The 13,557-nt window shown below is 39.7% G+C and overlaps 1 protein-coding gene across 3 annotated transcripts in view; it reads left to right on the plus strand.

The window, feature by feature from the left end:
* The first annotated feature begins 3,512 nt into the window (after positions 1–3,512).
* The window catches only part of socs5b (suppressor of cytokine signaling 5b), a 30,583-nt gene continuing 20,538 nt past the window's right edge, over positions 3,513–13,557 (plus strand). Inside the window, exons 1-2 of one of the 3 annotated variants that reach the window (XR_003675653.1) lie at positions 3,513–3,816; positions 5,410–5,676. The gene's annotated coding sequence lies outside the window, so the exon portion shown is untranslated. Of the gene's footprint in view, positions 3,817–5,409; positions 5,677–13,557 lie in introns of those variants that run through there. The other 2 variants (XM_028469023.1, XM_028469025.1) reach the window with 2 other exon arrangements.

Raw genomic sequence — 13,557 nt, forward strand, 5'->3', positions numbered from 1 at the left:
TTTGTAGTGACTTACAAAGAACAATATGCCATTGGAGTGGGCGTGGCTCATGTCAGAAGATGCGACTCTATTAAAGGAACATGAGGATATAAATTTTATAAATATGTGATTTAAAATGTGAAAGTTAGAGGCCAAAATGTGTTTGCACTTACACTTTTTGGTATGGGTGGTCTGTGTGCTTTTATTTATATTCCCTGTGAATTTCACAGCCCTCGACATAATGAATATTTGTTTATTTATATTTTATGTTGTAGTAAGCCATGCCCACTTTGATCAATCGTGATTTACTCCAAGATCTCAGATTTGGTGTTGTTAGCATTTATTTTGACAAAGATATTCAACAGTTCACGTTTTTATAGCTAGCTAGAAAACTTTACTCGTTAATAATTTGTGCATATTTTGACCGAACAATGTTTTTTCCTCAACTTAAGATCACGTCCAACTGAAGACTCTACGTGACAAGTTTCACGCTCATTGGACAAAACCACAAGGAGAAGTTAAAAAAAAGTAGGTTTTGCGATTTTGTGCCGCAAAACTTGAGGTGGAAATGGGCGTGGCCTAGCTCAGTTGATTCAGTGCTATTCAGGGAAAATGCGTTGACCTTGGTTATAGCGCCAACTGCTGGTGGATATATGTGAGTTTTGAACTCCATCAAGTTATTGATACTCTGAAGCCACACACCAAATTTGGTTATCTTATCTTAAACAGTTTCTGAGAAAAGCTGTCCACTTTAACTCGGACAGACGGAGCTCAAACCTATCCCACTTCTACTTTGTGGCGGGAGATAATAATATGTCTATATAAGGATACGTGCGTATCCATCGCCTCCGTTTACCACAAGGTATAAATGTCCATTCATTGATCAGAGATTAATAATGAGAAAGCTCTGAATATACAGAGAGGGAGGGGCTTCAGGGACAGTCACAGGGCAGAGCACTAAGGCTCCCAATGAATAAAAGACACTATCTGCAGCGTCCAGCACCACACACCACCGCTGAGCTGCTCCCTCTGTTCATTTGAACAAACATTTGCTGGTCACATAAATTACAGATTGTCTTTTATTAAACACTGACAGGTGTTAAAAAAACACATCAAAATCACATGATCAGTGTGTGATCACATGCTTCAGTTGTTTTCTGTGATAAATTGACTAAATAACACCATCTTAAACTCTTTACTACTTTTAAAATGTTCAAACCACAGAAACTTCTTAAACGTGTCCGTCCTTTACTCTCACTGCTCAGTAACAGATGATGTCACATCCTGTTGGTTTCTGTATTGGTTCTTATTGGCTGTTTATTCATTGTAAAAGCTGCAATGAATGCGCCCGCATTCTCTAATCATTAAATCTGTGATCGATTTTGTGGGTCTTATGAAGACGAGCACTGAAGCTAAACACTGATTGGTTGAGAAGAGTCTGGTGGAATGGTAAAAGTCTCTGGGTAAAGCCAGCATGGTCAACAACGGCTTTAAAGCAGGTTTAAAGTGTAGGCCTGGCTCTACTGAGAACACTTTAATGAAGTACCTCTCTGGTATCTTACGCCATATGTAATGGCAGTTATTATATGTTTGGACCTCATTTTATTTACATCAATGTACTACAGTGTTGGGCAACTTTTATTACAGCAGGGCCACAATAATGTGATTATATTTGATCCGAGGGTGACATTATCAACATTCATGTCATCATTTAGAATAATCTGAGAATGAACAAACAAGAAGGGTTGGTGTGTTTTTAGAATTATTTTGCATATTTTCATCTCATTTTAATGTATTTTTCTTTTCTTTTGTGTGTGTGTTTGGAACCGTTTTGTGTATTTACATGTTTTGTTATTGTTTTATGTATTTTTCTGTAATTTAGTATATTTATTCATCATTCTTGTATATATTCCTGCAATTGTAATATATTTTTCAAGTTTTTATCTACTGTATGTCGTTTTTGTTGTTTGTATGTTTTTGGAGTCATTTTGTGTATTTTTTGTTGTTTCTTAGTATATATTACTGACATTTTGGGCCTGTACTACAAAGCTGGATCAGTATATCCTGATATCTCTCTGTTAGCTTCACCTAACCAAACATTCACTGTCAGAGAGCAGCTGTACTATGAAGCAGGATATAAACACATTCACTAATCCAGGTGATTTCAGTCAGACTACGTGCACGCTCCTGTGACAGAGGGAGATTACAATGTCAGACCAATCACAAACACGGAGAAACTGTGTAGAGGAACTTACATCACAAGTGAGGAATAATACTTTAAAAATATGAAGAATTAAAATATATAATTCAGACCAAATACAACACTGTTGCTGCAGAAAAAGCAGGAAGGAAGGGATGGCAGAATTGATCACTGTTGCTTAGATTAATGAGATTATTAGGGCTGTAGTTAACCAAGGAAATGGTTGATCAACCAAGACTATGACACACGTAGCGATTAGTCGACCAAAGAAAGAAAGAAAGAAAGAAAAAAAAAAAAGTAGAATGAATGAATAGGTGCAGAGGACTATCCACTGACCCAGAGAGGGGAAGCCACCTTTTTCTGGTAGAGAACCATGGCCTCAGATTTGGAGGTGCTGATCTTCATTTCGGCTGAAAACAGCCCCAGTGCACGCTGAAGGTCCTGATTTGATGAAGCCAACAGAACCACATCATCTGCAAACAGCAAGAAATCCTTGTTTTAATCAGAAATAAAATGGGTTCAAAGTGACCAAATATGGAGGAAAAGGTGGTGAAATGGGATTTTAAAAACCACCAAAATTAGATAAAAGTTGCAAATTAGAGTTGGCAAAAACGAACAGAAAAAGTGGTAAAAAGGGTTCAAAGTGTCATTATTAGAAGAATTTATTTAAACTGGCAAATAATAATAAGAAGTCCTTTATTGGTCCCACAGGAGGAAATTTACAATGGGCATGACAAATTGTGAATGTGGTTAAATTAGCAAAAATAAGAATGAATTATGGTGAGGAGAGGTTAAAAATTACAACCTGTGTGACACTAAGCGGGATAAGTGGTGGAAAGGGTTTAAAAGTTCTGAAAATGTCTTTAAATTGGAAAAAATGTGCAGAAAAGGCATTGGAATTTGATGGAGAAGTGGCAGAAATGGGAGTAATGTAGCAAAAATGCATTAAAAAATATGGCAAGATAAAGTCGTGAAAATAGGTCAAAATATGGCAAGTTTGGTGTAATTGCAAAAAAAGGGGTAAAAATAAGCAAAAATTGTCTCAAATTGTTAAAAAAATAAATAAGAAACGGATTAAAAATGGACTAAATGAATAGAGGGTGCGTGTAGCTCTCAGGTGTGGCCCCGGGCATCCACAGTATTGCCTTTAACACCCACGTTTTTCCAGCAGCAGCCCAGCTGAGCCCTTAATCCTCCTCTGAGCGCTGATTGGACAGACGTCACACCATAGCACCCTTCCACCCGCCCACTCGGACGGAAGTGACTGTCCTCTTCGATCCGATGATTGGTCCAAGCCACTGCCTGTCACCGCCCCCTGCGGTTGAGCCCCGCCCCTCCCGGTCCTGTGTCCGCTGTGCTCCGTCATTGTGGATCCGCTGGACGCAGCAGCGACCACTTCCCAGGAGGACCAGGAGCCCCCCCACTATGACGCTAAACTTCAACAATAAGTCACCTCCGAAATCAACCCACTTTGTATATCTAATGGTTACTCAATAAGTATTCGGAATGAAACCGTCAAGCTTTCGTGACTCATCGGACTTCGTGGTCTGCCGGGGGGATCTATGCCTCACTTCTCTTCATAGCCATTTTTTGCAGACAAAGAGCGCCGTTGAATAGTGCTTTCACACGACACACGGGTAAGAATTACACTCTATAAATAACACATTATGTCGTGGGCATCGCATACTAACCTCCCTGAGTGTGTGTAGCCACACAGCGCTGTCTGTATTATCTCTATGTCCACGGTACATTTTTAATCACAGGCTCCAAAGCTAACCGCGAGCTGGTTTGTTAGCCAAAGCTAACTTAATACCTGAAACTCCCTTTCCTGAGAGTGCTAGCAGTTAGCATGTGTGACAGCTCGTCAATTGCTCACTGTATTATGAACTATTTTCTTATCAGCTGTTTAATGTTAACTTCGTGGCCATTACTGTGGTGTGAACTGTGCTGATATAACATGAGCTCGGCTAGTGCTGCCTTCGTGTCAGTGGCTACATTTAGCTGCTGTATCTGAGCTAGCTGCGACCAGTGTAAGGAGATAGCTGGGTAAAGTGGGGCCTCCACAAACCTCAAGGCCTCCCAGTAGCACCACAGCAGATAACCATCGACACAGTTTCTGCTCATCCAGCACCAATGGATTCCCCACATTTACGTGTCTCTGAACAGGCGGTTGATGATATGTTACAGGCTTTACAAACCATGGTGAAGTATCTAACGTTATGTTTAATCCTATTAAAAAATAAATAAATAAATCACTGTATTTTTGTTTATAATAATGTAATGTTACATTATCAACAACACTCGGCTTGCTCTATAAAAGAAAAAAACAGCACTGTTGAGTAGTAGATGTCAAACTCAAGTATCGGGGCCAAATCTGGCCCTTGAGAGCATCAGTTCAGCCCACAGGAGAAAGTTAAAATGAAAAGAAAAAAAAAAAAAACCTGTAAATCAGGGGTGCTCAACCTTGGGGTCAAGGATCCCCAGATACTTTCAAGAAGCTAGCAACATTTTTTGAACAATTTGAGCCATTTTTTGCTTATATTTACCCTTTTTTTTGCAACTACACCAAACTTGCCATATTTGAACCTATTTTCATCACTTTTTCTTGCCATGTTTTTGCTCCTTTTAATGCATTTTTGCTACATTACTCCCATTTCTGATACTTCTCAAGTCAACTTTTATTTGTCAAATACACAGAGTATTACAATGTGCAGTGAAATGCATTGTGTCACTCCTCTGGGTATAAGTGGAAACAATGTACAGACTGTCACTGTGTGTATATATATATATATACATATATATATATATATATACAGTCTGCACATTGTTTCCTCTTTCAAGACATGTTCAGCACTTATAAACCCTTTCCATCACTTTTCCACCTATTGTCACATATGTTGACCCATTATTGTCTCTTTTTAAACTCCTTTCACCATATTTCATGCTTTCTGCCACTCTGTTTTTGCCCACTCACAACTTTTGTGTTTAAAAAAAAAAAAATCTAATTTCACCACCTTTTACACCATTTTTAACCCATTTTATTTCTGATTAAAACAAGGAATTTAATCTTTAAGATGACTATATACTATTGCCTAAAAAATGGTATACTTTCTGGATAACAGTGGATATTATTCAGATGAAGATTCACAGATTCATAGAACAATGGAACATCATTTTACTGACTTTATGGATGGACCCCAAAAATCTCTCCCCTTTATTCCCCCTTATAGATGGCCCCGGACGGTCCCGTCTTTACCTGAGGACCCCTGCAGCCCTTTAGCTGCCCCTGATGCTGCCTGTGTGCATCCTCTGCTTACGTAACCGTAATAAACGTCCATGTATTTAAGCTCAGAGGAGTGTGGACAGTTCGGGCCCCGCTCCCAATTTGCCGCTTACCGGGTCAGGTCCTCTCTGCTCTCCGACGGTCAACACACTAATTTCTTGCAACATATCAAGCATGCATATTTATCCGGTATGTTGGCAGTTAAATAAATCTTTCCCCACACAAAGAACATCTCTATTTACTTCCAGAAGAGTCTTTTTGTTAGTTTAGTTAACTTATCAGGGATTTAAAACTTAAGGTTAGCCACAGGTGCAGGAAAGTTGATGATCTGGAGAGGTTGCAGGAGGTGATGTAGGGACATAGCAGAGTTATTGCAAAATGCAATTTATTTTTAGATTAACAAATTGTTTTATCATTTTTTTTAAGTTAATGTCATTAATCATCAATACTCTCTGTAGGAAATAACAATGAATTACTTTATTATATGTTTTAAAGTAAGCCATTGCAAAAGAGTCAAAGAGCCACATGAGGCTCCAGAGCCGCAGGTTTCTGACCCCGTCTTGCACAATAATTTAAAAATGAAGACAGCAACAATGAGTAGATGCATATTTGTCTCAGCACTTACATTCCCTGGCATTAATAATTCATTGTTATTTTATCCATTCACATTTTATTTAAAAACCCAAATTCCACAAGTGTCATGAGAGTTGATATTTTGGGTTTTATGTTTTTAAAGCAGCTTTGATTGCACACAGCAAAACGTTTAGGTTCTTGTGGGATTTATGCTGCTCATTTAAGTTCTGTTTGGAAGTCTTTATTTTTTCAGAATAAGCTTTTGTGTTAGATCAGATTGAATTAGCTGAACAAGCTAATATTTTAGTTATTTTTATATATATTTATTTATTTTGTAATACAATTACTGTTGGATTTGGTGATTTGCTATAAAGATAATAGTGATACGTTTGTTTGGTTACTTTAATGAATGGATCCTGACTCATATACCTTGTTTTAAAGTATGAGTTAGCCACAAAGTGAGGGGGAAAAAGCATTAAAAAATTGTGATGATCGTTGATTAATCGAATTGGAACACCCTAAATCAAAATCAAATTGTGAGGTGCCTTGGATGTTTCATTGTATTCTTTTGTTTTATTCCACATGTAAAGTGTCTTTGAGTGTCCAAAAAAGTGCTGTACAAATTTGATCTATTATTATTAAAACATTGAACAATATCTGTGAAACAAAACATGTTGTTTTAACTGCACATGTGGTAGTTATCACAAATATAAATTAAAAGTAAATTGACAAAACATCTTAAAGGGATCCTGCAATTATTATTTTTTTTACAAATGTGGCCTAAAACCTTTTAAATGTCCTTATTAGAAGATCTCTGCCTAACAAAACACAGTATTTTGCACCATATTTGTTTTTTTTAAATTTTAAAACTAGGACTACTTTACATTGTGCGGCTCTATGTTGAAATGACATCATTGGTGACGTGGTTAGTCCCTTTTAGTCCTTTGAGTTATACAGGAGGTGAAGCATTCAGGATCATTTAGCAGCTTTTTCAGTCAAAATGACAACTTGTACTGCTGTGGGTTGCTCTAAAAATCAGTAAAAGTTAAAAAAATTGATGTAAAGCTCTTGTTTACTGAGAGAGTAAACAAGAGGTTTGCATTGAATTTTGCTGCTCATTAGAATCAGCAGTGAATCCACTGCTGCGTTGAGCAGCTGTAGGATTCTGCAACCGGGATCTGCAGGAATCCTGGTTTCAAATTAAAACCCCCCAAAAAACCAACAACTTTAAAGTTATTAATTTATTGTGGCTGCTCCATCAGGTCCTGTAACTTTGCTCTGATCAGTCAATGAAAAACAGGCAGATTTGGACAGAAACCGTCCTATTGACCTGCCATTGATCTGTCAATCAGTCTGTACCATTTGAAGATGATCTACTGACCATCATCCAGCAGGTCTGAGCTCCTGAGTAGCACTGTGTCATCACACTCATGTGTGAACATTGTGCCATCACTGCGTAAACTACACATCTGATCAGCTGTTTCTGACCTGATGCTCCTTCCATCAACGCGACATGAGAGTTTGATGGTCAAAACATCACAGGAGCGGTGCATCCATAGCAACATCCATTAGGGCTGGGTATCGCCAGCTACCTCACGATACGATATATCACAATATTTTTGCCCGCAATAAAGATGATATCAAGATACGCCGATACAGGGATAATCGATATATCGTGGGAAATTTAATCCGTGATACATCATGATATCTGTCACTGCACAGTGACTCTTCTTAACACACACTGACCACAGCTAGTCACATGTCCTTGTGTTATGTTTAAGTAGGGATGTAAAGATTAATCCTAAGGCAGTTAAAATTGATTCACAGGTATCATGGTTCATAAAATTTAATCGCAGTACTTTTTTAAACAGCAGAGGGCGCTATATATTTATCCTTCTCTTGTCCAAATGCTGAGGCGGCGGGCGGAATCTGCTACTACTTTCTTTCTGGCCGCCTTCTACTCTTAAACATGTTCATAAATGATTCCTTACCCCTTTAGCACCAAAAGAATATCTGTAATATTACGTGAATATCTATAAAAGTCACGTTTTTCTATTAGCTCTGTCTGCTAGCACATAGCATCTCTTCTTCACTGCACAGAACAGCTGCATCCCAACCGAATGCTGGGTTACCAGCGCCCTCTGCTGGTCCAAACAAATATCTGACGTAAATACAGTGCAGACTGGTTTTTTTCTTTATAGTCTAATTGTTAAGGCACAAAATACATTTTCAGTTGCACTTTTAAAAAGAAAAAGAACTATTATGCAGTTTTGTATTGTTTACCATAGAACCAGAATTTAAATTAATAGGCTTCTTCTTCATTTGTATTATTCCTTTATTTATTTCATTCAAGATTTATTTTTAGTTAAATTGCATTGTTTTGAATAGTTTATCAAGGGATTCTTTTGACAATGAAAAATAAAAGGAAAATAGTACAGTATTTTCTCATTTTCTTCCCCAAAAAAATAAGGCAAGGCAAATTTATTTGTATAGCGCATTTCATACTCAAGGCAACTCAATGTGTTTTACATGATAAAACATTCAATTGTTTAAAATCAATAAGAACATTTAAAATCATCAGTAAAATCAATTAAAATCATCAGTAAAATCAACAAACACATGACATCATCAACATGACCAAAAATCTCTCTCAATCATATGCAGTAGAGAAAAAAAGTGCCTTTAACTTTGATTTAAAAATGTTCACATTGGATGCTGACTTCAGCTCTGCTGGCAGTTTGTTCCACTTCTAAAGGAATATTTTTCAATCATCATTTGTCTACAGTCGCATTTTGTAAAATAAATAGTGAGAGAATCGTATCGTGAATCCATTATCGTGAATCGAATCGTATCGGGAGTTGAGTGAATCGTTACACCCCTATGTTTAATTCTTTAAGGGAAGACTGATTCAAAATAATGCTTCACCAAAATGTTGGCAATGATGTTTGTGCAAATTAACTTTAAATCATTAAAAACAAAATTAATGCAGAAAATAGTCATTTCAGTGGTAGTATTATCAATTTCTCTGTAAACATGGACACATATCAGTGCTTAATGAACTTGTTTTATGAAAACTGGAATATTTCACTGCATATGAAAAATAAACATTTCAATCAGTGCATTACCCTGGCATCGATGGTCTCCTCCACAACAGTACGCAACTTTTCCCACTGATCTTCTGTAGCTCTGATGAGACGTTAAGTCAAGTCAAGTCAAAGTGTTTAATGTCATCTGTACAGTTAGAAACACGTTTCCCTGTACAATGAAATTCTTGCTTTGCCGACCGCCAGTGAATGCCTACGTAATAAAGGAATAAATCGAGATAAAAGAACTATAATAACTAACAGTGGCATGCAACACTGTTACTCAACAAAACCTGAACATTAAATACAAAACACCTGTACAATTAAAAAAAATACAAATATATTAACTATACAGAGGAGAGGTGATATATACAATGGTATGTGCAAAAAGCTGTTTCATAATAGAAAAAAATGGTGTTAGCTGTGCATGGGCGCATCTAAAGTGCGAATGCAGGTGGTGTGCAAAGTTCAGTGGAGAAGGGGGGGGGGTGAATAGTTCATTAGACTCCGATCACTTATTTAGGAGTCTAATGGCCGAGGGGAAGAAGGAGTTTTTGAGTCTGCTGGTCCTGCATTTCACACTTCTGTACCTCCGGCCTGAGGGTAGAAGTGTGAACAGTCCGTGTTGGGGGTGAGTGGAGTCCTTGATGATGGCGGCAGCTCTCCTGTGGACTCTGCGCTTGTAGATGCTCTGCAGAGAGGGCAGCGGAGTCCTGGTGATCTTTGTAGCAGTCTTCACTACTCTCTGTAAGCGTTTGCGGTCCATGACAGTGGTGTTGCCGTACCACACGGTGATGCAGCTGGTCAGGATGGGCTCAACAATGCAGCTGTAGAAGTTGCTGAGGATCTTTTGAGGACATTCCAAATTTCCTCAGCCTCCTCAGGAAGTACAGCCGCTGTTGAGGTTTCTTCACCAGCTGTGTGGTGTTGAGGGTCCAGGTGAGGTCGTCTCTGATGTGGACCCAAAGATATTTGAAACTGCTCACCCTTTCCACTTCCAGCTCCTGGATAGACAGTGGCTGATGAGGACGCCTCTCCTTCCTCATGTCCACTATCAGCTCCTTCGTCTTTTCCGTGTTGAGGGTGAGGTTGTTGTCCTCACACCACGTCACCAGACTGGACACCTCCCTCCTGTAGGCCGCTTCGTCTCCGCCAGTGATACGTCCTATCACTGCGGTGTCGTCCGCAAACTTCAGGATGGTGTTGGCCTTGTGGGAGGCGACACAGTCGTGGGTGAAGAGGGTGTAGAGGATGGGGCTGAGGACACAACCCTGAGGAGTGCCAATGTTCGTAATAAGGCTGGCTGAAGTCCTGGACCCAATCCTGACAGACTGGGGCCTGCCAGTAAGAAAGTCCTGGAGCCAGTCACAGAGGGAGGGGTGGAGTCCAAGGGAAAACAGTTTGTGGGTGAGTTTGTGGGGGATGACCGTGTTGAAGGCAGAGCTGTAGTCTATAAAGAGCATCCTGATGTAGGAGTCTTTATTTTCCAGGTGGGAGAGGGAGAAGTGAAGGGCAGCAGCAATGGCGTCCGAGGTGGACCTGTTGGGACGGTAGGCATACTGCAGGGGGTCCAGTGTGTCCGGTATGCTGCTCCGAATGTGTGTCAGCACCACCCTCTCAAAGCACTTCATAATGATTGGAGTGACTACTGGCCTGTAGTCATTCAGGCAGGTGGGGGGGCTCTTCTTGGGGAGGGGGACGATGGTGGTGGTCTTGAAGCAGGAGGGGACGGTGCTCTGACTGAGGGAAAGGTTGAAGATGGAGGTGAGCACGTCTGTCAGCTCGTTGGTGCATGCTCTGAGGGCCCGCCCAGGGATGTTGTCTGGTCCTGCTGCTTTGCGGGGGTTTATCCTCCTCAGGGCCGTGCGTACCTCGGCTGATGAGACGACCAGTGGGGGGTGGGAGGGCGGTTGGAGGTTAAGTAGATTCCTCCTCTCTGTGCTGGGGTTGGAGTTAACACACTGAGCAGGTGAAGCTGCTCAGATCGCTGCTGTCTACACAAGAAACGGACAGAGTTTCAGAGGCACATTAAAGTTAAGCAGGCACTGGTGGGCTCTGTATTTAGGAGTCAGTGATGATTTGCATAGTTTTTTGGCAGTTTAAATGGGGTTTCAGGTGGTTTAGGTGCTGTTTAAAGGGGACACATCATGCATTTAAATCCTTCCTTTTTACATATAAATCATACAGTTGTGGTCTATATAAAGTGGAACTGCAATGCTTGGGTCTGAATTCCTCATTATTATAGCTCCACCCCTTTTCTACCCCTTTTCTGATGTGCTTCTGAGAGCAACTCGTTTTGGTGCGGCCTCTTTAAATGCAAATGAGACACTTCATACCCCGCCCCCTCCAGGTTGCAGAGGTGACACTCGTTTCAACTCCACCCTGTCGGCCATTTTTGTAGTTTGATAGAAGAGATACCATTATTTAGCGGCGCAGAAAATGTTTATTCACACGTTATTTACAAAATGTCAACAACAGAAGACTTGTCCATCCAGCCTTACATGTTCCAGCCAGAGTCTGACCCAGCAGAGTGAGATGAAAATGAAGATGATGAACCTGCAGAACCCTAACAAGGGAGCTAACACAGCGCTAACATATGAAGACGGTGCAACTGCTAATGCTAACAAAACAATGACAGGGACGTCTTATCGTCACACTTTTTAGCGTTATTTACAGCTTACCGAAGTGCTCTGTTCGTCGTCTCCAAAGATAGAAGGAATTGAACCCTCAATCAGACAAAGTCTTTCAGCAAATCCTTCTTTATACTGGTGGAGGTTCATGAAGCAGTCATCCTTGAAGTGCTTCACGCACACAAAAATGACCTTACCCACAGATGTGGGTACATTTCCGTGAAAAATAAAACTCAACCAGGCACTTTGAAAAGGTTCTGATGCTGGGAGACGGTGTAATGAAGCGTGTGGGTTACTACATCCAACAACCAAACATTTTGATTTCTCCTCTCGTAACTTCGGCATCCTGGAGCTTGGACTACAAAATAAAAGAGAGAAATAAAAATGGTGGATTACTCGAAGTGTTGGGCTTGGAGTCGATGTCCTAATTTGGCAGTTCTGCTGCAAATACTGTGACGTTATTGTTCAAAAAACGTAATAGAGAATAGAAAAATCGAAACAGATTAAAAAAAATGACCAAAACGGAATATAAAGATATCAACGGAGCACCTGAAGAGACTAATTTGAACTTTTCTGTACTTCTAAACAATCTAAATATACAGCAAAATGCATTTAAGAGCTAAAAAAGTGGATTTAGGATGATATGTCCCCTTTAATGCAGCCAAGACGGGAGGAGGGCGACGTGCCTAATGAGCTCCACAGAAACATGTATTCCCCATAAAAAGGTTCCTTCCTTCTCACAGTGAACGCATTTCATGCCAATTCTGCCATTTTGATCAACGTAGATTTTATAGGGCCCTATACCTAATTTGTGTAATAGGAAGGATTAAAAAAAAAAAATAAATACATATATATATATATATCGATAACGTATTGCTGGACAAAACATCGTCGTATCGAGATATTGTCACACTCCTAACATCCATGGAGCTCCACTCCCCACTGCAGCCACACCAGACTCCACACGCACCGCCTTGGGTGTCTTGGTCTTCTCAGTTAGTGGCTGTTAATATTGACTACAGTTTTTGGTGTCATTTGGCTGAAACGATTAATCGAGTAACTCGATTACAAAAATTCCTCGAGGTAAAAATTGTGCCTCAAAGCATCGTTACATTCCTATGACGCGTACTATACGCGCAGGGACCGCACACCACTAGCGTGTCATCAATGCGTGACAAACATTCTACATTTAGTTGGCGCCATGGCGGAGAAGTAAGCGACAGAGAACGTCTAAAGTCTATGATCATTTCATCCTCAAAAATGAAGAAAACAAGGTGCAATCATGTGTTTACTGCAAATAATACGCGTCATACCACAGCAGTACAACTTCAATGATTCAGTATCTGAACCTAAAACATCCACATGCTGTTTCAGCAAGTGTAGCTGAAACAAGGTAATGTAGCGCTAATTTAGACCTGGGCTGATAATCAATCAATAAATAAATTGACCGAACGATAAATGAAAATGCTGACGTGCATGTGTATTTGCCTGTGAGCCTGTCGGCTGCAGAGGTTAGCGTTAGCAACTAGGGATGCACCAAAATGAAAATTTGAAGCTGAAGCCGAATACCAAATGCGGTTAAGTTTTTCACTATTTTTTTTAAATAGTGTATAAATAGCCTAGAATACATTTTAGACATGTTTTTTAAAGAAAGTAAATGTTTGTTGAATATTATGACATTTTTTAAATATTCCAGTAGCCTTTGCGTTTCAAAAAAAGCACAACAAAGTTTTTCATTTATATTAGACCTTCAAATAAAACAAAACTAAAGTGCATTAAAGGGGAAGTATGATGAAAAATCACTTTATA

This window comes from Gouania willdenowi, chromosome 15 (genome assembly GCF_900634775.1).
Source record: "Gouania willdenowi chromosome 15, fGouWil2.1, whole genome shotgun sequence".
NCBI lineage: Eukaryota > Metazoa > Chordata > Actinopteri > Blenniiformes > Gobiesocidae > Gouania > Gouania willdenowi.